We start from the raw sequence: 26,129 nt of genomic DNA, 5'->3' as shown, positions 1-26,129 counted from the left end.
GGTCATACAACTAAATATTAGTTTAGTGATTCACAGGATTGCTAAATCCCAGAAAAAAAAAATGTTTGTACAAAATAGTTTTGAGTTTGTACAGTCAAAGGTAGACACTGCTATTTTTTTGAACACACCCCTTTCAACTAATTGCCCAATTGCACAGCCTTAAGAGCGTGCATATCATGAATGCTGGGTCTTGTTTGTTTTCTGACAATCTACTGAACCTACTGGTAACTTGTTTGCCACGTAGCAATAAAAAATATACTAAAAACCTTGATTATTCTGGTTAGTCACATTGTACTGCTATTATTTTGAACAAGACTGTACATACAAAGACACACAACCTGCCTTTTGAAAGAATTTCATAGTTTTATATCATTTTGTTATGTTGCAACCTAATGTTAAAATTAAATAGTTTTTGCTTTGTTATTTATTGGGTGGAAATTTTAAAAACATTTTTGTATAAGGCCGCAAAATTATGTGATAAAAATTGATAAGAATGAACTAAAAATATTTTGTGTCCTGTATACACCATATAGACAAAAGTATTGGCAAAAAGATGGAAATATATTTTTTAATCCTATTGTTTAATATATTTATTTGCTTGGTCATGGTCAGTGTATAAGGACCTATGAAATGAATGGAAATCATAAAGTGAGATGGATGTACTAACACTATGTCGAAGTAGAATGTCAGATGACAGCTTGGAGTAAGTTCTCTTCAGTGCATCTGTTCATATATATTTGCTGGAGAAAAAAATGCAAATTTTTATTGTCTATATTTGTGTTTCAGCATAGTTACAACTAAATGGCCTTTCTTAAATAATTTATGTTGTGCATTATATTGACTTATATATATAGACCTTGTAGGAATCCAAAAGTAATCAGATTACATTACTTGGATAAGTAATTTGTACCTGTAATGGAATACAAATTTTAATTAACCTTCCCAAGCCTGAGCCTACCAAGACATTTTGATTGGATGAGACACGATTGGATGAGTTTGGTGTGGAAGAACTTGACTAGCCTTCAAAAAGCCCTGATCCCAACCCCACTGAACACCTTTAGCATGAACTGGAATGGAGACTGCGAGCCAGGCCTTCTCATCCAACATCAGTGCCTGACCTAACAAATACTCTTTTGGATGAACTGGAAAAATTTTAAGTGATGTATATATGAAATACAAATACTTAGTTGAGGTACTTAAGTACAGTTTTGGATATCTGTGCTTTACTCCAGTGTAAATATTTTTTTCTTGACTTTTCTTCTACTTTACAACATATTAAAAGGAAAAAGTGTCTGGTCTGTGTTTCCCTGGGTGTCCACTAGTGGTCTCACTTCCCCATAGGCTCTTCACCGCAGGCACTACATTTCCCACATAGCTTTCTCCCTTCATCACAGTTAATTGCACACCTGTTATTGCACTCAGCTGTCTCCACTTCCTTTGTTATCCTGTCTATATATACCACTCTTTCTCTTTCTGTTTTCATGGAGTCCTTATTTTCCGTCACCCGGTTTTCTTGCATTCCTTGTGTTTTCTAGTTTCTTGTTTGTTTTGTTTCCGGAGTGATTTCTTGGTTATGACCTCTTGCCTGTTTGGATACTGTATTTTGGATTACCCATTAAACACACTGCTTCTGGATCTCTCGTTTCCTGTGATCGATCGTTACATTATTTTTACTATGATACATTTCTCCTGACCCTTTCATTACAATTGTGACTGCAAAGTGCCATGAATGATATCCAGTTTGTGAATGTCTTTTGATTCAATTCACTTCCTCTGAATTTGTCAAACTGGTTCACGAAGAGGTGTAAATTGTTGCATTCTCATTTTGTCCATCTGCTGTTTTTGTTTCGTGCAGAGAGGTATAGATGTTTTATGTAGGCTAATTCCACAAAGTCAAAGTCAAAACAAAATTCATATTTTGAAATAAAACAACTTAATTTAAATCAGAAATTGCTCAATCTACAGTTTTGTTTGGATCTTGATTAAAATGCTGTGGTTGCCTCTAATTCTTAATGGCTACATATAGTTCTGCCTGTAATGCCTCACTTTTTTCCTACTGTCCTGCAAAAAACTATATTTTTGAAGAGTACTTTATACTTTATATTTATGAATTCTTTATTCAATTATACTTTATATTGAAATATACTTTTATTTATATATCTCCTATACATATATCACCTAAAAATATATAATGTATTTCCAGACTCTAGGTTGGGTTGCCATTGATACAGTCGGCTGTGCCATTGTTTATACAATTTACCTTTTATAAGAACTTTAACTTTTAATTGACTTGAGTCAATTTCCAAGGTATCTGTACCTTTACTGAAGTATGACGATTTGATACTTTATAAAACACAGAACAATTCCTACAGAAATGCTCCAAAATCTTGTGTAAAGCATTCCCAGAGGAGTGGAAGCTGTAAAGGGGGAACCAACTCCATATTAAATGTCTCCACATTCAGAATGTCATTCACTGTTGGTCTAATGGTCAGGTGTCCCAATCCTTTTGTCCATATTGTGTATATAATATAGGGTTTTCCTACAGTCGAAACACTGAATGTGTGATTATATGACAGATGATGCATTTTGGTTAGTTATACTAGATAATATAATATAATATAATATAATATAATATCATTTGAATGCTGAGACTTTGTTTCAAACATTAAACATTCACAAATCATTTTATCAGCATCTTTCCATAAACAGCTCTGTGACATGCAACTCAGAATGGTAAAGCACTTCACATATGATTATTTCTACCTACACACTGTACATCGATATAATAAAATATAAATTGTGGAAAACCATGCCTGAAATTGCCTGCATTCGGAGTTAGATTCATGCATTGATAATCGTTCATCTTATTCATGATATGATGTATTATGCAGCACTGCAAATATTCAGATGCTTCCCCCTGCAGAAATAAATCTGATTCCTTGTCGAAACAGACTGACATCTTGTTTTAACAGCAATACATTAGTTACTAGCGTTTCAACAGCAGCTATGCAGTCCACCAATAACATCCAGAAACAACAGAAACACATATTAGCGACCCACAGCATGACTCTCAGTGCAAACGGGTCTTTACAATCATAGTTAAACTAGGGCAAAATATTTTAAGAACAGACAGGCTTCACCAACAGGTTTAACAGTAAACAAAAGCCTTGCAGTTTCGAGACACAGTGGGCATATTTTATAGAAATATCAACTATGATGAAATCAAACTAGGGTATGATGCTAGGAGTGGATTACTGATCACTGGGGTTCAGATGAAAAAAAATGTCTGCCTGACATCTGGATCACTGTTGGTCACTCGCAATATCACAATAAACACTTGTTTGCGATATATTTTCAAATCTCAGCTTGGATACATTTTTTAAGATACTCAAAAAATTTATCCATTTTGTATTAAGAAACTCAATTTTCCATTTCATATGTAGGCTACTTTCAGAGCACATGCATTGATTAACTCGTCCTGTGTACACCAGATTACATCAATCACATCCACTCAATCATTCAGTTCCCATTACCGCTGTTTCTGCCTCACGGTGCTAATAAAAAGCAAATCAGACACATCCTGTCAGGGCTTCTGAGGATAAACATGTTGTGATCCACAAAAAAACGACAAATTAATATTGATTCTTTCTCTGGCAATCTCCTTGATACATGATAGAGAGATGTATGTACTGTTAGAGTGAGCTGCAAGATGATAGATAGATAGATAGATAGATAGATAGATAGATAGATAGATAGATAGATAGATAGATAGATAGACAGATGAACAGACGGATATATAAGGTATTTGAAGGCTGACCTGTGCTGCTCTGGATGGTTCTGACAGTAGTGGTGGTTCTCGGGGGGAAGCTGGGAGCAAAGGCCCTTCGTCGTCGTCCTGTGAGCAGCCCTGGTCCATGGCACGCACGTAACTGTGACTCCTCATGCGGAAGCACCCGGGCATGGGAAGGTCCAGGGTGTCCACTCCCTGTGACTCCATTTCACTGAACAGACTCTCACACATTGCCTCGATCTGCCCGTTAACCTCAACCTCACTCATCTGCAGACAGAGGGGAGACACACAGAGAGAAAGAAATGACAAGAAATGAAAATTGAAAAGAAACAGCCAGGAGCAACAGACAGGCCAGAGCTTAGGGAAAAGAGGGGGGTACCCTCCGTCCAATGAGCTCCGAGACCTACTTAGCATGGGGTGCTGAACCAAAAGGAAGGGGGAAAAACAGAGCCAGAGACTGCAGAGATGTCATTAGGAGCAGGTAAGAAACACAGAAGGCAGTGGCAAAGAGGAGGAAGAGTCCAAAAGAGAAACGCAGTGAGGCTTGAAGGACAGCTTTACAGGGTAAATGAAGGTGCACGCCACACCAGCAGGGAGGAACTCCTCAAGTGGAGTTTATTGACACGGTGGAAGACATTGAGACAGTGCCAGGATCAACATGTTTATTAGAGTTGTCCAAAATAGAAGCCGAGGGTGGACGAGAGCTGGCGGTTAATGAAGATGTGATAAAGTAGAAGTGTGGAAAGATGTGTCTACAGCTTGGAGCTCTGTACCAGTCACCCATGAGAGCTAGATGGGCATATTCTTCTATTTACTCACTGAGAAGTTAAGAATCTCAAATCATCTACAAAATCTATATAGGAAGGTCTAAAGCATTTGAAATGCTAATATTTCAATACATTCCTAGTATATTAAGTTTTTTTGGTCTTCCAGCAGATAGCACGTGCCATTTCAAAGTCAATGTTGGTGCCAAATGACAATGATGTAATGCTTGCCATTTTGTAATTAGCATGACAAATCAGTGCTTAGGGACTAAGCGTGCCTGAGACAGATGAGTAATGGTCTGATGAATGTTATCCCAGTTCTATGAAACATGGAGCATATTAGTTGGTTAGACATACAGTATACATCTGTGACTGAACAATGTTTAAGGTTATGGCCCGAAATCATTTCACCGGTGGATGAATCGCAGGTCAGTTTCATGGTTTTCACTGGATTTGTTGGACTCTTCTGGCCTGATTTTGACCTTCCTCCCCTTGCACCCCCACTATGACCGCGTGTTTGGGGGTGAGCACAAACCTGGCTGATGGTGCTCATGGCCCTCATGTAGCTCTCGTTGCGTGAGCGGTATTGTGGAGAGGCTAGCAGAGATTTGGGGTCCAGGGTGTCCATGCTCCTATTGATGGAAACTTCACTCACTGCCCGCAAGTAACTGTGACTCCGGATCTGCAGCTTTGGAGAGTGTTCTGTGGAGATACTGTGAATGTAGGAGAAAACAAGGGATTTTTAGGGATTTGCTGAAAGGGAGCATTTTAGTACTTCCCTGTATATATATATATACACACACACACACACTCCTTCACACACACATCTAATTAAATAGATAAATAAATATAATTATATAATATATACAAATATTTTTATTAGTTCTTATATTACGTTACTATATACAATTATGATTACAATTTTCAAATAATTTTTACTTTAGTATTTTTTACTTTAGGAATATGTAATATTAATATAACTTTAAAATATTACATTAAAAACATTAACAATGAGTCCAGTCATTATATTTTAAATACTTTGTAATACTGACATAAAAAGAATAATAATAATAATAATAATAATAAATTGATTAATATTTTTACAAATGGATTGAATTAATATATTATTCATGTTGTACATTTATGGTACCCCTAAAAAGTTTGTGTAGGCACATTCTATTAATTTATATTTGTCATATCTGTTATATCAAAATCAATAGTAATAGAAATAATAATATATTTTATATTTTGTGCAGCATATTTTAGATGTCAAAAACACACTTTTAAATGAAGACGCTCTGGTCATTCTTTTCTAGATAGCATGATGCAAACTGAGAGCCACATATTATTTCCTGCAATCAAATGGGTAGCACGTTCTTTGACGTCATGAGCATTAAAAGCATTTGGATGCCACGCTCCTCGTCAAGGTTCCTTCATCAAGGCACGTTGGGGGGCTATGAGCAAATCAAATGCTCATGCAAGACCTCTGCATGTGTCCAGTGCACAGCAGCCTGCATTATGGATGTGACTGTTTAAATAGATAAAGGGGTGGCTCCATCAGGTCACTCAGGCATAAAGCAGCTCGGGCGAGTGCAGCACACGGGCAAGGAGAGAAACAGCTAAACTCACTTAAAGCTGCCCACGCAGCCCAGCACACATGCCCGACAATCACGCTGACACTTTGCTGACAAGCAGACACCTTGCATCCGCATCAGCAGTATGGGAATTAGTGGAAGCTCCAGCATTGGTGTAGATCTCCCACCCTCCATTTGCATTGCTTCACACATACATAATAAGTGAACACAGTAAGTCCTCAAGGAGCGGTATGGTACAGTCCAAAATGCCCCAGGGCATTTCTCTACACTGCTGGAGAACGGAATGGCTAAACTTCACAAGAAGCACTCAGGGGGGCTGAATCCCCCATGGTGGACCTGGATTTGAGTGAACTGGTCATGCATGATGTCATCTTTGCGGAATAAGTTGATAAGTTTCCGCCTCACTGTCTCGGTCGTCTCAACGGATTGGTCGCTGTGCGGTTGTTAATTACGTCAGCCATTCACAATGCAGCGCTGTGCCTCACGTACTTTCTGCTGCAGTGGCAGCTCCCCGAGGCATCTAAGACTGTCTATTTTCATGCTTCACAAAGATACCGAGTTATATCTGACTAATGTACATGTGAGTTATTCGGTCTTCTGAGCTATAAAATAAGCAGCCCTACTCCTACTTAATGTAAAGAACAAGCTTGATAAATATAGACATCAAACACTCACTTAGGATGATTAAACATTAAACAGACAATGTTAAAGGTCAAAGCACTGTCCCCTGGCATATAATCGGAGCTTTAGTTGGTTGGGAGGATTGTGACTCTACTCTAAATCAAACAAACCTCCCTTGCACATGCAGATGTAACACTGGCATTTGAAGCTTTTCTTCGTCAATAAACAGATAAGACCATCAAAATGCGGGATTGAGGAAATTCCACAAGATGAAATATATATGAGCATTCATAATGCCAGAACAGTATTACAAATCTGCAAATCCTACAATCCTTGTCTGGGCTTTCCAGTGCGCTTAGGGTGGAATCTCAGAGCACTTTCGTGAGCTTGAGCAGATATGAAGCTGACACTGAAGCAAAGAAATTACTGTACACTGCTGTCTTGTCAATCCTACATTTCAGACGCTGTTAATCTCACCAATGGAATTATTGAAGGAAATATTAACAAAGAATTGTTGGTTTCACCACTTGATGAAATTGATAAAACTATAGAACAGTATAGACATCGATTAATACACTGTAAGTACACTATACATACATGTAAGTACACGTACTGTAAAATAAAGTGCAACCATAGTATTAGATTTTGAAGAAAAAAATAGTTGACAAATTACACACACACACACCACACACACACACACACACACACACACACACACACACACACACACACACACACACACACACACACACATATATATATATATATATATATACTGTATATAAATAAATAAATCGGTGGATTTCCGTTGCTGTCACCGCGCTCTCTTTCTCTCTCTCTCTCTCTCTCTCTCTCTCCTTAATTATGCAGAACTTTAAGGCTTAATATAATTTAAATGAATGAGTTATAAAAAAAAAATCACCCCCCTCACAGTTGTCATGATTTAGCTACACAGACCAAACTCATTTTTTGCACCAGGCTGTAAACATTTTTTTCTGCTGTAAAGTTGGGCATTTCAACATGGGGAGTCTATGGGACTGACTCCCTTTTGCAGGCAGCCTCAAGCGGCCAGTCGATAAATTGCAGTTTTAGACACTTCTGTATGAGCTTCACGAGAGAGAGCGGGAGGTTGGCCCTCGATTACAGCACAGATCTGTTACTATGGCAACCCCACAACGTAGACCAACCCCCGCTCGCAAACACACACGCTGTACTCAAGTGTGCCATAATGTGCTGGACTTCACAGGCTACCTCACAATACACAATAAAGCAGTTCTGAGATAATTGATTTATTGCTATACTATCCTATATACTGTAAATCTCAATATCTGTCAAACTATGAAAACAAAATGCCTGTGAAAAGGTTAATAGCAGGTTCCCTCTCTTCATTCAAGTTAAATTTTGTCGTCATTTACTCACTCTCAAGTTGTTTTAACTCTGAATTAGTTTTTTTTTTTCTGTTGAACATAAAAGTTATTATGAAGAATGTGGGTAACCAAATAGTTAGTGGTCCTAAGGGACTTTCATAGTATTTTTTTTTTTGTAAGTTAATGGGGACCAGCAATTGTGTTCAGCACATTAAATAAATTAATACAGGTTTGGAATAAAATAATAAATTAATCTTATTTTTTAGGTGTATATTATACAGGCATACAATTGTTTTTTTCTCTAAACTGTTTACTTTCACTTTAGACATAACCAACTTGGTTCAGATGTAAACCTTGTGTGTTTTCAACAGTATTAGCACAATCAAATGTGAAAGATACTTTAGTCCAGTTATCAGGTGCTGTTTGACAGGCTTTTCAGTGTCAGAAGAAAAGCATGCAAATGAAATGCTTAACCGGAGTGGAGTGAAGGCGGAGTGGTGTTTCTGATATCAGTGAGCGAGGAGTGGGAGCAGGAAATGGTTAAACCGGAGGGGGAGTGATTATGAAATGTTTGGGACGCTCCACTCCGCAAACATACTCTGCACAAATGTTGCTGTTTGTTAATGAATGTCCTCCAGCAGGATTTTACACAGAGTAACAGCTCACCATCAGTCACAAAAGACACTGTAACAGTCTGTCACAGGCAATTCCAGTTGCATCTTTCTGCAGTACATTTCTGAAATTATCCTTTGACAATGTTCTGGGCTGCAATCTAATGGCAATTCTTTTTTTTTGGCCTGATGGCAAACTTACTTGCCGACCCCTGGTATATAAGCCGAGGTGTGTCCAGACTTTGGACTTTAACGTGGCTGGGGCATCTATTATTTACTCACACTACTGTCCACCATCCCATTAAAAACCTCTTTTTCTTAGGCTAGCATGTTTCCTTCTTTCATGTGTTGAGCGCCACCTCGAGGGGCCATGAAGTAGTGACGCTGCGAGCAGTGAAACCTATTCAGAGCACCTTTTTCATTCATTCAAATATTTTTATTTGGCACCAGCGTATAGATTCTCATATTGCACAGAGAAGGATGATATATAGCCATATATATATTTAGTCCCACCTCTATTTAAAACCACAGTGATGCAGTCATATTGCAATTAAGCCTACTAAATGCACCTGTGGAGAACCTGTAAAGTCAATTAATGCTCAGAATAAGTGACGCGCTCCTGCTGCTTACAATATCTCAAGTCAACTAACATGGGAGGGTGTTTTACAATGCAAGAGCTTTTAAGGAAGTCTCTGGGCTAATTAGATTAATTACTTGTACCTTTGCCACTGCAGTGGCATGGCATATTGTGCTTCCTTAATTAAATCCACACTCGGCTCCTGACCGGCAGGAATAATGGTGTTGTGTTACTGTGGAGATGCTTGCTGATATCTCAGAGAGGGAAGCATGTCTGTCTGACCATCTAATCTTGCACCCCTCTATGTTTCCGTGTGGATCCTTTATGGGAATATCAGCTGCGGTTCTGCCCGTCAAGCTGTGCTAGGAGCCCCAGGTCAAACGGCCGGTTGGTAATTAGCACAGCGCTGAACTCTGGCTGATTAGTCATTCATTACTCAGCAGAAACAGAAAAGCCTGGTGACCTACATTAACAGGAGTCAGGTGCCCATGGGGAAGCAGGGCATGGAGGGACAACAGTCGAACTCAATCAATCTGAGCTCAGAGCTTGACTAAACCAAAGGAAGAACACAAAAGAAAACAGTACAGAATGAAAGTCAAAGGGCACAAACACCCAGTTTGAAGATAATGTTTTGCTTAAACTTTGAAAATTTAGTGTAAAATCTCTCAAATCCAACGGCTGTCATTTGATATTATTTCATTTATACAACAGCGAGTCTCTGATGCCCCTCTGGATAGGCTACTAATGGATTTTCAATTTGAATCGCAAAAACATGATTAATTTGAATTGAGAACCAACCTAGAAGGTAAAAGCTTTTGTATATCACATTAATGTTCTTAGAAAATGCTTTCCAAACAATGCAGTTTACTGCAAAAATATTAATACATAAAAAAAAACTATAAAAATAGCAAAATAGAAAAAATGATTGGACTCTATTAATTTGCTTCAAGCATATGTTGTTCGCTCAAAGAGTGAGAACAGTGAGAAGAAGAAAAAAACACCATCTTTATGGAACCTTTTTTACTCTACTTAAATATATATATATATATGTGTGTGTGTGACACTGGACCACAAAACCAGTCTTAAGGGTCAATTTTTCAAAACTGAGATTTATAAATAGTCTGAAAGATGGATAAATAAGCTTTGATAAGCATTGATGTATTGTTTGTTAGAATAGGACAATATTTGGCCAGGATACAACTCTTTGAAAATCTGTAATCTGAGGGTGCAAAACAATACTGAGGAAATCACCTTTAAAGTTGTCCAAATGTAATTCTTAGTAATGCTTAATAATAAGTTTTGATATATTTATGGCAGGAAATTTACAAAAAATATTCATGGAACATGATCTTTACTCGATATCCTATGATTTTTGGCTGCAAAGCAACAATTTATTTATTTTTTTTTAAGAGGGGTGAATCTTTTCTATACCCACTGTATATGAGTGTGTGTGATTATTTTTTAAGAGGAGCACAGGAAAATGACAAAAACCTGAATAAAATATACATCTTATCATTAAAACTGCTGAAATAAATGAGAAAACAAAACAACAGAGATCCAAATCGCAGACAAATTAATACCTTGACTAGAAAAACAGACTTTCCCTGCACCTCTCTGTAGGGAGATGAGTGCAGCACTGCAGAAAGTTAATAAACTCGTCACTCTCTACAGATCTGCATGCTTGGCAGATGTTAGAAGTGTTGACTATAGCACTGGTGCACTTTAAAATGGGATTTTTTTGTGCTGTTAGATGTTCAGCTGGATGACTATTACGTGGCTAAAGCACAGTCATTCTTCAAGAGATGCCAAGTTTTGGATACCAATGCAGAATAACATGCTTATAGCTGTCCCCAACTTCAAACACTTTCATTCTTACTTTTACTTAATGTTATATGTAATTTAAGTAACACACAAGACATATTATAAGGGCCCTTAATTGTGGAACTCAATGGAACTAATAAAAAAATCTGTAATTTAAACTTCAAATCAATTATCCATTACTGAATCAGTTCAAATAATGTAAAAAGCTGCCATCAAAAAAAAAAAAAGAAAAAAAAAAAAAATCCAGAAATCAACACAATATGATATCATACATCTTTTGCTTATTGGTTATTGTTGAATTATATTTACTATTAACATTTTTTTCCTATTTCCATCATAAATCTTTTGTACATGTTACAGTATATGCTTCCAGGTGGAACATCACCCAGCATGGTGTCTACTGACTCAAATCATTCACTCAGCTAATCAACTCAACTCATTCTAAAGATTGAGTTCAATCAATAACCCAAGAGAGAAATTTAGCTTGACTTCCGAACTGGATAAAATGAATCAGTAGAAAGCCACTCTTGAATCAGACATCACTAGATGAAATTGCAGCAAATGGTCACTGATCAATTTAGTAGTTCATTATCAGGAAATATCCAATTTGTCACAGCTTCGCAAAGAAGTGCAGTTGAGAACAGAAGGTCTAAGCTGGGTGTCAGGACTGAGCTGCCTTTTTAAAGAAAACAGTTGGGCAATTACATAGATTATCCACCAGTTTAAAGTATTGGCTATTACTTACATGACTCTTTTCATTTTTGCTCGTTTTTACAGCAATTTTCATTTGTGTTTGTACTGATAAAAAATGGCTATTCCATACTGGCCAAGACCATGTTTAATCTTTCCTACAGTAAACAATCATTATGAGAATGATGAAAAATTTATTTAAATTATATTTTTGCTAATACATATTTCTAGCAGTTTCCAGGAGCAATAAACACTTGGCATATCAATTGAACAATTAATTTGCACAAATGGGCCTGCACGATACATGATTCCGTACATGGCAAGCGTTCAAAACATTTATTTTAGTATTACTGATATACTGTTAAGTTAATATCAATATTTTGAATTTAGATTTTTTAAAACTATTTATTTAAATTTTAGTTAAAGGTTTAGTAATTTTGCTGTTTGTTTTTGCAATTTCTGTCATTGTGTATCCTTTTTTATCTATATACTTCTTTTTAATTTTTTGTTTTTTAGTACTTAGCTCTTTGTAATTTTTTTTTTTTTTAATTTAAAATTTAAGTTTAAAATTAAATAGAAATATTACCTCACCAGGTAGCTGAAATAAAGGAAGTTTTTTAGATTTTATTAGAATTTTTTTTCTTTAAATGGTTGCAGTTTTAGTTAATTAAGTTAACTTTCAAAATAAAAACAAGTGTACACAATTTACACAATCTAAATCTTAGAGCTTACTTCAGAGTGGTCATCTCTGTCAGTGATGGCTGGGTGGCTTTGAGGTAGCTGGCCCGTCGTGCCTGCATTTTGGGTGAGGGTTTAGGGCTGCCGTCTGAGTCTCCGCTGTCATCCTCTGCCATGGCTTTGACGTAACTCCCGCTGCGCATGCGTCTACATGGGATATCCTCATCTTTCCCCAGTGGAAAGCCTCCCCACTCGTCTTGAGGGACCTGCGGCGTCAGAGGTGACACTGTGTCATGAACCTCATCTGAAAGGTGCATGTCACCTTCCAAACTGCCTCCCATGCGCTCCACAAATCACCCGTACATACATACACACACACACACATTCTGATCTCCATTTCCTCTTTTTTTGAGCTGGCAGAGATAATTAATGAGGCTGCCGGTGTGAGCTTGCATGATTACACTAACGACGCCTCCCTGGATAGTTAAGCATCTGTCTCAGTGCAGCTCTCCCAGGGCAAACTCTCATCAATAGGACTTTCTGAATGTAGAAAGTTGGACAGTGGTTTTAAGAGAGAGGAACGACTCGGAATAACAAAAGGGAAAAGCTCATATTTTTAACCACCTGGTTTTAGGATAATGTACTGTACATTCACAAATATCTGTAATACTTGGTGGTATTGTTACCATATAAAAACAACGATCCACAGTATTAGTTTCATTGTTTAAATCCCTCACAAACTTATTTTTTTAACTATTATGTGGGTCTGGGAACACACATCTCCCCTCAGTTCAAATGCTGCTTCATAGCAAAAATCTAATATTTATTCAATAAATGTCTGAATGTGATACATTACAGTATGCAAATTACCAAAGGCCAAGCAAAACTCATGCTAACAGAGAGCACAGCTGTGTGTCAGGCCGGTATGCTGTATGCATCACTCTGCATGGAGGTTCAGTATAAGGTTTGAAAAGAGATTCTCGGCTGGCATCGAGAGAAAATCCCACTTTAAAGAATTTCACTGTGATTATATGAATCACCGCAGAGCTTGTGTTACTGGGGAAACGGCTGGCCTTGACGTCAGGAAGTGTTTAAAAGGCAGTCAGAGGAAGAATGACTCCAGTAACATTTGGTTCTTTGCCCACACAAATCCACGCTCACAGACCCGACAAACACAAAAACTTCCTTCAAACATACCACAAACACCCACACAAGCCTTTAGTCAAGTGTTGAGCAGAAAATGGGAATAAATCTTGTTGAGCAGACCTGGGTACAAGGTTCAGAGTCCTGACAGCAGATTGGGCCTCACTTGATCATTTCAAGGGATGAAAGACAGTGTCCCACATGAGAGCTTCCATTTTCTTCCCCATTCCAGTTTTCAGTTTATATCTTTAGGTGCTTATTCTAGCCCCGTAAATGTCTCTTCACAAACACCTTCTCCGTATGTGTAGAAAACTTTTAATACACTTTTAATTTTATACAATATTATAAAAAAAATCTAAAACATATATTAGTTATTAGTATATTTTATTATTTTATTATTAGTATTTTATTTAATATTTTATATACTACTAATAATAATATAATTATTTAATGGTATATTGAAATATAAACTACAACATTTTTTGTCACATTGCGCAGCTCTAGGAGCAAGCAAACCCGAAGTTGCATTTAAAAAAAGAAAGAAAGAAGCTTAATCTACCATGCACTCAGATTCCCGTTGACCATATATGGCCTTCCCTGTGAATGCATAAAATGACTGACAGGCAAAAAGGGCCTCAAAGTGTTCTGACTGGCAAGCCCAAGAATCTGACTGTGGAGAGCTGTCACGAAACAGGTGCCATTCTACAAAAGTAGCTTAGATTTTTAATCTAAGGATGTGACCTATTCTAAAATGGTAAGAATCACTGAAAACCCTATACTGATCAATCACTTTTGTGAACCCCCTCAGTGCACACACACAGATGTTCAAACTCTCAAATGAATAAGTGTAAAACCATGTATAATGTCTACATCAACATAACTTGATATCAACAGCAAATCACAACTTGCTGAAAGTCTAAAGAATTTTTCCACAAACCTTTAGAACAAGAACCGCACAGTGCAATGCCCTGTCACTCACGGTTACTATGGCAACTGGCGTCCAGATTTAGCCCTGAAGAAAGATGCCAATTATGCTTTGTATTGACAGAGCATGATAGAGAACATGTGAGACATCCTGCCAGCTCAATTTAGACTCTGAATTAGTGTGTGGCTGCCCACGTGCAAACTCTGATTCACAGTCCACTGCAGGTGGTCTAAAGTTGTGGTGGTTCTTTAGTTCGCCCATTTAAAAGTACAGGTTGTAGGAGCTGCCACTAGAGGGCGCAACACAAAAACAATAACAATCGCGTGGTTTGATGACGCTAAGAAGGAGCATGGAATGATGGGATTTGTTGTCTTCTACCCAACTGCTGACGGCCATCATTCAGACAGAAAGATAAATCATGGATTTAACACGAGTTCAACGATTTGCGCGAGTAGATTACATACAAAGTCAATTCAAAGACACGATCAGACTATGGATCAGACATGTCTTTGGGCGGGTTTAGAGACGCGATGCCCCGCGTTTGGCATGTATGCCTCGTAATACTAATATTGTTGATTGTTATAATAGCATACATTTTCTGTAAAGATACAAATCAAAACAACTCACCTGTTGAGTAAAACACAAGCAAGATCGGCATCTCTTTCTAGTTCAAGTTTGTTGCGAAGCTACTTCAGCATTTGTCCATGACAGTGTTTTCATGTGGTTTCTACGTCAGTAAAGGCGGTAACAAAGGGCAACTAACATCATTGACAGGCGACTACACTCCCTGTGTCACTGTTTAGAATGGGAATTTTCTCATGATTACAGTAGGTTGAAAACATTAGAGATATTGTTAGTAATCAGCTGGACAAAATATATAACACTAGCCTTGTGGTTTTTGGATATTTTACTGCAAATATCTTACAAATTGTACCTTTAAGGGTCATTATATATTTCTACATTTGAACATCATTTTTGCCTCTCTATCGCCATCTCTGTTTGAAACATAAAATTGTGAGTTATAAAAACTCAGCAACTGAGTTTTATCCTCTTCATACACAGCCACATGAAACCACTCATCCTGTTTGCTCCATCCAATCCCCCTACATACAGACACACACATGCAAACACACAGAGAGTCCAACAAATAAGAACTTGGTAAAAACATTGGCAAAAAACAGAAGTGTATTTCAGGTTTAGAGAGGGAAATAATACCAGCCAGAGATCAAATGGATCCAAACAGATGCTTGTCAGCTAAACAGAAAGTAAGGCAGCTAGTGGGTTGCACTTACTTCTCAGCAGAACTCAAATCAAAACTGGAGGCTCTCTCCAGTGGTGGAGGAGGAAGAGGAGGGGTGGTGGAAAGGTGGAGGTGGGTTAGGTGAGCATGTGGGTGTAGGGGAGAATCAAAAGGCTTTTTGCATACCTGCAAGAATTGGCATGATCGCTCCTGCTGACAAGCCTCTGCTTTCATTAGAGCCTTATCTACATTTACCGAGGCCTTCTGGTAGACTTGACGTGCTCTGCTCACCGTGAGAGAGGACGACCACGAGCTCTTCTTCATGAGCTGTGAAGCATCCATACTCAGCGGGATGCTTGTGCACGTCGAGCACTTGCCCAAATCATTGCTGCTGCGGGAGTTTTTAAGTGCCTGGTCATTGATGGTGTTGTAGGCTTCCAAGAAGTATTGTGACTGCGACTTGTCTGGGTGACGGCCCATGGTCATGACGCCCGGTGGTCCATGATGAAATAGGCAGGCCTCGCGTTCCAATTCATCTGAGCTCCAGTAGCCAGAAGGTGGCGTCCTGTTCTTAGGTTCAGCTGATTTGCAGCGCTCCCGGCTCTTGCTGCGCTTGCGGTGCCGAATAGCAGGGGGTTCTCCGTCGGGGCTGGCCTTGCCTCCATTGATGCTGCCTTTGCCGTGGCCGTGACCATGGTGTGGGCCCTCTAGTGAATGGGACTTGGTGAATAACTTCTGAACAGAGTGCACCAGGTGCCGGATTCGGCCAGGGCTGTCGCTCCGTTGCTCCAAGGCTGCAGCGGCACGCTTGTACTGTAACGTGTGATAGCCATCCCGAGGCACAGGGAGTTGTCGGTCGAACTGATCCAACAGAGCAATGGGGAGACGCTGTTGGCTCTTGCTGGCTGGAACCCCTCCCCCGGTGTAGGGAACCACAGCAGTCTCGTCCTTCAGCTCATGCTGAGAGCTATAGTGTCGGCGAGGGAAGGTCCCGTAAGGCACCACACAGTCAGGCTGGTAAGGGCTTCTCTGGGAGTAGTAAGAGTGGTCGACCGGATGGGGGCTGTCGATCTGGTTGATGAGGTAGGGCTTGTGGTCCAAGTGGTGACCCATGGAGTCTAAAGAGGGGTCACAGGTCACCATGTGGTGGTGGCTGCGGCTGCTGGATAAGCCTTTCATCACAGAGACGGAATCATCCAGCAAGGGTCGAAGGCATCCACGCACAGTATGTTCTGCAGGGAACACATAGAAAAACATAAATGACCATGAGCACACTGTGGTTTTATATATATATATATATATATATATATATATATATATATATATATATATATTCCCCCGAAACATAATAATATTAAATGAAGTAAAAAGTTAAAATCATACGAAATCAACATTAACATATTGTTTACATGTTTTTAGACACTTTATCTTGGATATTCTTATTATTCATTAACCCCTTCACCAGCAACAAACAGTTCAATAAAAGGCCTTGTTCTTTGCAAAGTGGAACCACAACCACTTTGCACAAAACAATATGTACTCAAACCTAACCAAGCAGAGCTGATCAAATACCCTGTTAGTTCAATGAACATACGTGTCTGACATTACCCAGCAACAGTCAGGCTTTCAAAATGCTTTTTTGTCTGACAGTACTTGAAAGGATTATTTAAGGCTGAGAAACCTTGACATACTTTTCTGTTCTTTTCAGAGGGGGAAGAAAGCTATGATTCAGATGATACACAGATGATGTAGAAAGGAAAGTAGTATTGAGATTCACAATGAAGTATTCAAGAGTACCTAGGTCCTTTGGAGTGCTCAGAGTTAACATATTACTTATTTAAAGTTTCATTATTATTGATATTATTATTATTTCGCAATGTTGCCAAAGATTTCAACGTTTTGAATTTTAATTTAAATTGATACACACACATGCACACACAGATACATAAAAAAATGTAACCCAAGCAATTCAAGTGATTTTAAAATACTTTTTCGACAAAGACCCAACATGTTCACTAATGACGAAATCAAACTAGTCAAGTTGTCTATACAATTCCAATCACAACTACTTTCAGCTGCTCTCTGTCAGAGTCATTAAGATCAGTGCAAGTTGAGCCTGATGGGACACAAGGCAGCGCCACGTCTACTGGGGCACTACTCCTACAGCCTCTGATTTGAGAAAATTTCAATTTCCTTTTCATACAGATGTCTTTTCAGATGTTGTCAGAGCCCATGCTTTCATCTAGACTCTTCTTGGAAAGCTCACACCCAGTAATTGCCTGAACTATGTTCACAAAAATCAAGACTGATTGTCCTATTTATCAGTCAGGCTATCTACTGTAAGCAAAAATGAGCTGTGATAAACCCCTTCATCAGGTATGTGATGTGACTGAATCACTCACATCTTCGTCATCCCAATTTTGGGCTTTTTGCAAGGCATCCAGCCAAATGTGGCTAACTGCAGATGGTGAGCATATCCTCATTCAGCCACACTAATTGCCTGATGTTGGATATGAAGAAGAACATTTGTTCCAAGAAAGAGAGAAAGAGAGAGAGCAGCAGAGAGTGAGAGAGAGCCAACCCTGTTATTAGAGAGGTTATTATTGGGCCTTGTGACAGTCTAATGGGAGGGGACTGTTGCAGCTTGGAGTGCAAAGCCACAGATCTCAAACACGTACATGCCACACACCCATATCACACACACACAAACAGGAAGAGAGGAGCTCATGTACAGCAAATCTTTAGACAGCCAATTGCAAAGCCACTGATTCACACATGACTGGGGTTTTACACTGGCGGCGTGAATGTCCTGTTGTGTCATCGTCATCCACTTATTCATAACAACAGGAATTAACCAGATACACATCATCCATAGCTCATGATAAAAATTTTTATAAAAATAAATAAATAAACAACATTTATTTGACCAAAAATACAGTTTAAAGTAGTAATATTGTAAAATGGCAATACAATTTAAAATAACGTTTTTGTATTTTAATGTGTTTTAAGATTTATTTCAGCATCATTACTACAGTCTCCAATGTCAGGATGATCGTTCAGAAATCATTCTAATATGCTGATTCAGTGCTCGAGAGACATATTATCAATGCTTAATATTTTTGTAAGAAATTAAATAAGTAAAAAAAAAAGTAAAACAAATATTGAAATAACTGCCATTTATAATTTGTAGCATTATAAATGACTTGACATTACTTTTGATCAGGTTAATGCACCACTGATGACTAAAAGTGTTCATAACATTCATGTCTGGCTCACATTTTTACAGTAGTACTTTGCAATATGTTTTACCAGCACTGAAATTTCTAAGTGTGTGAACACCAGAATTTTACTCAACAAGCAAGAAAAGAGAACAGCCAAAAACAGAAGAGATCAGCAAAAAAGGTGATTTAATACTGTATTCTGCTTGTCCCAAATGTCTTTGAGTTTGATTTGCTAAAGGCCAGCTTAACTCAGAAACACTGCATTCAGCATTCAGTTCTGAGCTTGATATCGATAATGGAACTAGTGCATATGGTGCTCAGTAAAAAAACTATTTTAGGGTGATACTAGATCAGTGCAAGTGTGCACATGTTAGTCCCGATGAGAAACAGTTCTCCAACTGGCAGTTATTAATTAGTACGATTTAATATTAACCCAAACAATAGCAAACTAATGTATTACTTCTGCCGTAAACATTCATAGATTATAGGAAAGCACTTTGTTGAACATCCCATTAAATGTGCCCATATTTTAAAGTGCATATAAAACTGACATATTAATGTCATATGCATCTTGATAAAGCCATTCCCATCAGTCGTCTCTGGAGAGATGCCAAATTAGACAAACTTAACAGCTCCTGCGGCTCACTTCCTGGAATTGTATTCCGTCTGCAAGGGAAATAGGTCATTGTGAAAGGTGGAGTGTGGATTGGCCATGATGAGATTCCCTGTAAAAGCTTTCTAATGGAGACTAACACCTAACACCTACGTTCCCCTAATGCTGGTGAATCCTCTACTGTGACGCCAGTGATTGCCAGTGCAATGTAAAAAAAAAAAAAAAAAATGTCTTGCAATGTAAAAAAAAATAATAATAATAATAATAATAATAATTAAAATACGAAATCGTTCAAAAATTTTGAAAAGATTACTTGAGAATAGATTGTGTCCCAGTACTATGTCATTATATTTATCTCTACAGTATCAAGTGTTCTTTTTTTTTTATCTGTCTGCATCACTGGCTTTATAGATGAACATTACAGAGTTTTGAAGATTACATATTAATAATTATCTTACTAACATATTAAATGATGCAATAATTTATTCAATAAACATATGACAAGTATTGCACATATGTGACTAGATAATATTTGGCATGAGTGTACTTTACCAGATCAAAATTGGCTGGCTTTCAGCTTTTAAAAAATAATGTGCTTCATATAATAATCATGTTCAATACAATTTCATGATGGTGATAACATCATGGTAACACTTTAGCTTAGAGACCAATTCTAATGATTAACTACTTGCTTATTACCATGCATATTAAAAGCATATTGGCTATTTATCATTAATTATGAAACACACTCATGCCTTATTCTTCATGAACATATATCAGATGCCTTAATCATACCCCATACATAACAACTACCTTACTAACTATCAATAAGAAGCAAATTAGGAGTTTATTGAATTAACGGAATCACAATACTACTCTATCATGGAAACCTTAATCTACTTTCTTCTATATGCTGGTCAAGCATAAGCACAGAACTTGCGCTGGAATGTCAGGTGGGCCATATTTTTATGGGTGACAAACTATATTTCATTACTGCAGTCTTGCATGGGTAATTTCATCTGTCTGTTTTGTAAGTATTAATAAGAGATGTTGCACAACATGAGTAATTAATCTCTGAGGGAAAAGGGTCACCACACAGTGGCTGAACAGATGGAAAACAAAAAACAATATATATATACATACTGGAAAATTTAAGCAAGATAAACTGTTATTACCCATACAGTTATGACCACATTCATACATTTGAGTCATACATTTGAGATATATATATATATATATATATATATATATATATATATATATATATAATACGCACAATGTACTATTACTAATATTATATCATCTGGGATCTGCAGACTTTGTGATGTACCCATTAATTTAAAAAATTGCATTTTGATACATTTACACATATCCTGATCATAGAATAAGACAAAACTACAGTTCTGAACTGTTACTCCAAACAGTTTCTTGTATCTTAGTGATGCTTGAAATCACAGCTGACTCTGAGCTCTCTTACAGACAGCAGCTGTGACAGAATGGGATTACTATGATGAATTGGGAGGGTTTTCCCCCGATTTAATGCTGTGGTTGTGGACATCTACAAGCATATGGACAGCCAACACGTTTTTTCTCCAGTTTCCAAACCACTTACCAGTGAGGGAATAATTGCATAAAACATTCAGACCAGCATTCATAACATTTAATCCTTCTTGACACAAGTAAGTGCTGTACATAGATGTACTGTACAATAGGTCAAATCTCTGTTGAAAATTATGACTGAAAGCACAGTGTTAATATCTTTCTCTCTGTTCCGCTTCAGGAAATGTGATCCATCACCACTTCTCTCCTGACTTCTTGAGTCAAACCACAGAAATATCCATGACCCCCATCTGCTCCTTACCAGCTACTTTTGTCTCCATCCATCCATCTCTCTACCAAGCTATTGCTTCCTATCCTACTCTGTTCAGCTGAAAGACTTGGACGACTATGGTCTTCAAAAGCCCCAATCTTACAGTGCTTTCAGCAGGGAATTAGAGCCTTGACTGTCATCAATTGTTCATTTATCACTTACAGATAGATGGAGGTGCACATACCAAAATAAAGATGACCAACTTGAATGTACAGTACATGCTCACACAAACTGACTACAGTCACACACACTCACATGCCCATGCAGAGAATGATGAGCCGATAAAGAGCGATCTTGAGAAGTCAGAGCGATATTGATCCCAGTCCGGCGGTATACCACGTGATTGATAGCCTACCAAGGACCACAATAATACACTGAATTTGATTAGTTCATAACACAATATCCATCAGACATTTATACATTGTTTAAAGAAAATGGATGAGCCTATGAGAACAAACGCGTTAGTTATGATCAATGATAATGCAAGAAAAAAAAGGTTCATAATCTATGAACCTTCTGAGAAATTGCATTATATGTCTGGGCTATCCTGAGGTTTTGTCTGAGTTATTGTGTCGAGAGAAAAGGGTTTTAGAAGTGGCTGTAGTTGTATCAAGACTTGTGTAATTAGTTGGCACAGCTTTAGCTGGAGTGAGGATGGCGGGGCTACTGAATCGATGCAACGGCCTATTGTGCATTTTGGTGATTTAAGAGCCTCTGTTTGCAGACTTCCTGCAAGCCAAAAATAAACCCAACTTGAATAGATTTCCTCTCTTCCCACGCAGGAATCAGAGTAGCAGAGGGAATGAGATTGAGGAGAGAGAAGAGAAGGGGTGTAATGTTCATTAGCTGTCAAGAGGATCTTATTTTCATGGGCCTGCATTTCTTATGATGGTATAGGTCATGTGTCATTACTGGATATGACTCTGTAGACTATGGATTCAATTGTGGGTCATTTGTATTGTACAAGTTATTTTTAGAATCATGTTTAATGGATCCTCGAAGAACTCAGATGCATTGAGAGGTCAGGTTAGCAATGCGTTCTTAGCCCCCGCTGTCAGATAGCATAACTATACCTTATAGTGAATACACTTATTCAAAAGTAGTCATGTATTCTGATGGAATAACTTATTTTTTGCAAGCAACATACCTGTACATACCTGTATACACACCAAGACACACACACATCTATTTTGGTCACTCCTTTCTATGTAATGAAAGTCAATGAGGAATTTAACAGTCAAGCTTCAAAATTATTGGTATTATATTTCAAGCGCTCTGAAGCCATGCAATAATTTCGAACTGACTAAAAATCACTTAGAAGTCATAAGAAAAGCTGCAGGGTTCTTTTTGTTTCCCCCCTCAATGATTATATTTTTAATGAATCTAAATAATAATTAAACTACTAATAATCACTGACTCAAATTATCCACTGAAGAAGATGATTATCAGTAAAAATAATCCAAAAGTATCTGAGGTATAGTTAACCCAAAAACGTAAATTCTCGTGTCGTTCTAAACCTGTATGCAGAACATAAAATATGATATTTTGAAGAATGATGGTAGTCAAAAAGTTTTGGTGACAACTGACTTCCATTATTAAGACACTTCTCAAAATAAAACTTAATTGTCCACAGAAGAAAGAGAAAGTCATACAGATATGGAACAACATGAGGGTCAGTAAATGATTTTGTGATCTATCCCTTTACATGTCAAGCTGCCAAAGCTACTGTATAGCTATAATTGGAATACGGTGCACAAGTCATATTGTTGACTTTTGATACTTTTATGGTGCTTCTGCATCCTTTTTAAAGTTTAAAAGCTCCAGTCTTCATTCATTGAGATTTCATGAAAATAGAGTGACCAGTATACTGTAGAAAATGTTTTCTGTGTTCCTCAGGAGAAATAACACAGGGTTGAAACAACATGATAGTTGTATATCATGGCTGAAATTCCCTTGCTTTAAGGAGCTATTTCTACCTTATTTGATTCACTAAATATCAAACAATATTTTTGACTTAAAAACAATTAATTGAGATGTTACTGTCAAACTACGCTGCCGGAAGGGACATGGGACACGGGCAGGATAATGAGGAACAGACAGGTGTGGGGAATCAATTAATAATCAAACTAATAAAGCACAGGAAACAGACCAAATAAGGCAAAACAGGAAGGGACACACATGACAACCGGTCCAATCCTGACAATCCTGACAAGGTGCGTTCTTTCACTATAGGCAACAACAGGAGGAGGCATAGAAGGGAGGAGGGGAGGAGGAGGCTCCGGTGGAGGACAGACCCCCGAGAGAGGGCTGGCAGACAGAGATGATGGAGGGAGGAGCCAACGGAGGAAGGAGCCAGGGAGGAGATGATGGAGGAAGGAGCCAGGGAGGAGACAGTAGAAGCTTAGAGCAGGAGAAGTTTAGCTGGACCCAGGCCACAGCCATAATGATGGCCCAAGGTGGAGTCGACGGTGGGAGGTGGCAGAGCAGGTGGAGGCAGAGAGCCAACAAGCCTGAGGGATGCTGAGGATCCGGGGGGCCAGGGTGGAGTGGAGATCCAGAGATACATGGCGGAGCCAGAGCGACTGAGCATCCAAGGGATAGATGGTGGCAGGAAAGAGTCCAACAGAGCTGGTGGGACGGAGCAACTAGGCACAGCCAGTAGAGAGGAGTCCAGATGCAATGGCAGGTCAGTGGCTGACCAAGGCAGAGCCAAAGGGACATGGAAGTGTGGTGGAGCTGATGGATAAATGGTTGATGGTGGAGGCAAGGGAGCAAAGAGCTGAGGTGGAGTCGCTTGGAGATGGAGGTGAGGGAGACTCCGACCACAGCGACGCTGGAGGATGGCAGTCCTGCGGGGCTCGCACTGCATAGATGGTAGGCTGAGGGCAAGCAGAGGGGCTGCCAGATGACAGCGGTGGAATAAGCAGGAGAGGGTGGGAGGACAGGCATTTTGGAGGAGCGACCACTGGAGGGAACATTCTGGGAGCTGGCACTGGAGGACACATTCAAGGAGCAGGCACTGGAGGAAACATTCTAGGAATGGGCACTGGAGGATCGGAAGCCGCCTCAGGACTGGATGAGGAAACCAAGGACAAAGGAGGGCTGGAAGGGAGCAGCGGAGAAGACAAAGAGAGGGGAGGGGGCAGTTCAACCTTCCAATTCCAATCCCCAATCAATAGGATCCTCCTCCGCATTTTGGCCCTTTTGGTGTTCCATAGTCTGCTTACCTCAGCCGTGGTGCAGGGGACAAAGCTCCACTCCACGCTCACACGTCCACTGTCAACGGTTCTCGCACCTGTTGTGACGGTTGGGCTCTGGCTCTTCGTCATCGGTGGGCTCGGGCTAATGCTTTGTACCGTGGGGAGGTGGGGAGATGGTGAGCTGGGCTCTGGGTTGAGAGTGGATCTGACGAGATCCTCCACGGGGCAGATGGTAAAAGGCGACCTGTTTCTCACCAGGTATGGTCAGGAACAGACAGGTCTGGGGAATCAATTAATAATCAAACAAGGACAGAAAACAGACAAAATAAGGCAAAACTGGAACTGAAACACATGACAAACAGTCCAATCCTGACAGTTACCACATGAAACAAATTTTAAGGTTATCTTACAAATTATTTTTAAAGTGTACATTACATTTTAGACCTTGTTTATAATCTGGTTAGGGTTTACTGCATCATGTGGGCATTTTGAGCCTTTCATACTGACTCTCACTGCTCCATGTGGCCTCAAATAAACCCAGATAAGTGCAGGACTTGACCCTTTTATGTTCACAGGTCAGATTTCTAAACTTAAATAGGCACAGAAAAATATCAAAAGATTCCATACAGTTCAGTAATACAACATGTGGTTGTCTTTAGTTCTGAATTCAGTGTGTATGTGCACAAATACATTCTGTTCCAGAAATATCTCAAAAGATGAGGGGTGAATGTCACCATGGTAACAGCTGGTTTTAATATAAATTGCTGCAGTCCTTCTACAAAACATTTAGCTTCTTTAAAAAAAAACTTGGGCATGGCTCCATGAAATGTACCAGGCACTGGCCTCTGGGAAAACTCCAATGAACTAGCAAAATAACATTTAATATTAAAATTAAATTGAGTTTAACCTAACTTGACCTCTAAAGGACTGATAAATCTGAGACAACTGTAGCAGAAATAAAGGCACACACATAACAACAAATTATTATACAGAACATGCAAATGATTATGTATGTAAAAATGATCAGCAGTTCTAAAGGAAATCTTTCCCAAGTATTGAATGAAACTGCAGTGAAAAAGAAAGTATGTAGAGGTAATTATGTAAAAATGTTAGTTATAAATAAGAGTCCTTTCATTTATAGCTGAATGGTTTCAATGTCATGTCTGCAAAACATTGGCATTAGCTGATTAAAACAAGTTATCCGGAAAATTGCATTGCAAGGATTCCATCACAAGAACAGTAGCAGCTGTGGGAAATAAGGGCTTGTATTTAGAGGGTATATAGAAAGCAACGCTGGGATCAGGTTGATGGCTTCAGATCAGTTTTCATCTTTATTTTGTAGTGTACTTCTTTAATATTTTGAGGGGGCTAGAATTACCAGATTAGTATAATAAAAAATATAT

General features: G+C 38.6%; 1 pseudogene; it reads right to left on the bottom strand.

Moving 5' to 3' along the window:
* Positions 1-3,817: 3,817 nt before the first annotated feature.
* LOC113068968 (disks large-associated protein 1-like) overlaps positions 3,818-26,129 on the bottom strand; it is a 76,644-nt pseudogene continuing 54,332 nt past the window's right edge.

This window comes from Carassius auratus, unplaced genomic scaffold, assembly GCF_003368295.1.
Source record: "Carassius auratus strain Wakin unplaced genomic scaffold, ASM336829v1 scaf_tig00000272, whole genome shotgun sequence".
Lineage (NCBI taxonomy): Eukaryota > Metazoa > Chordata > Actinopteri > Cypriniformes > Cyprinidae > Carassius > Carassius auratus.
This window is presented reverse-complemented; position numbering and strand designations above follow the sequence as displayed.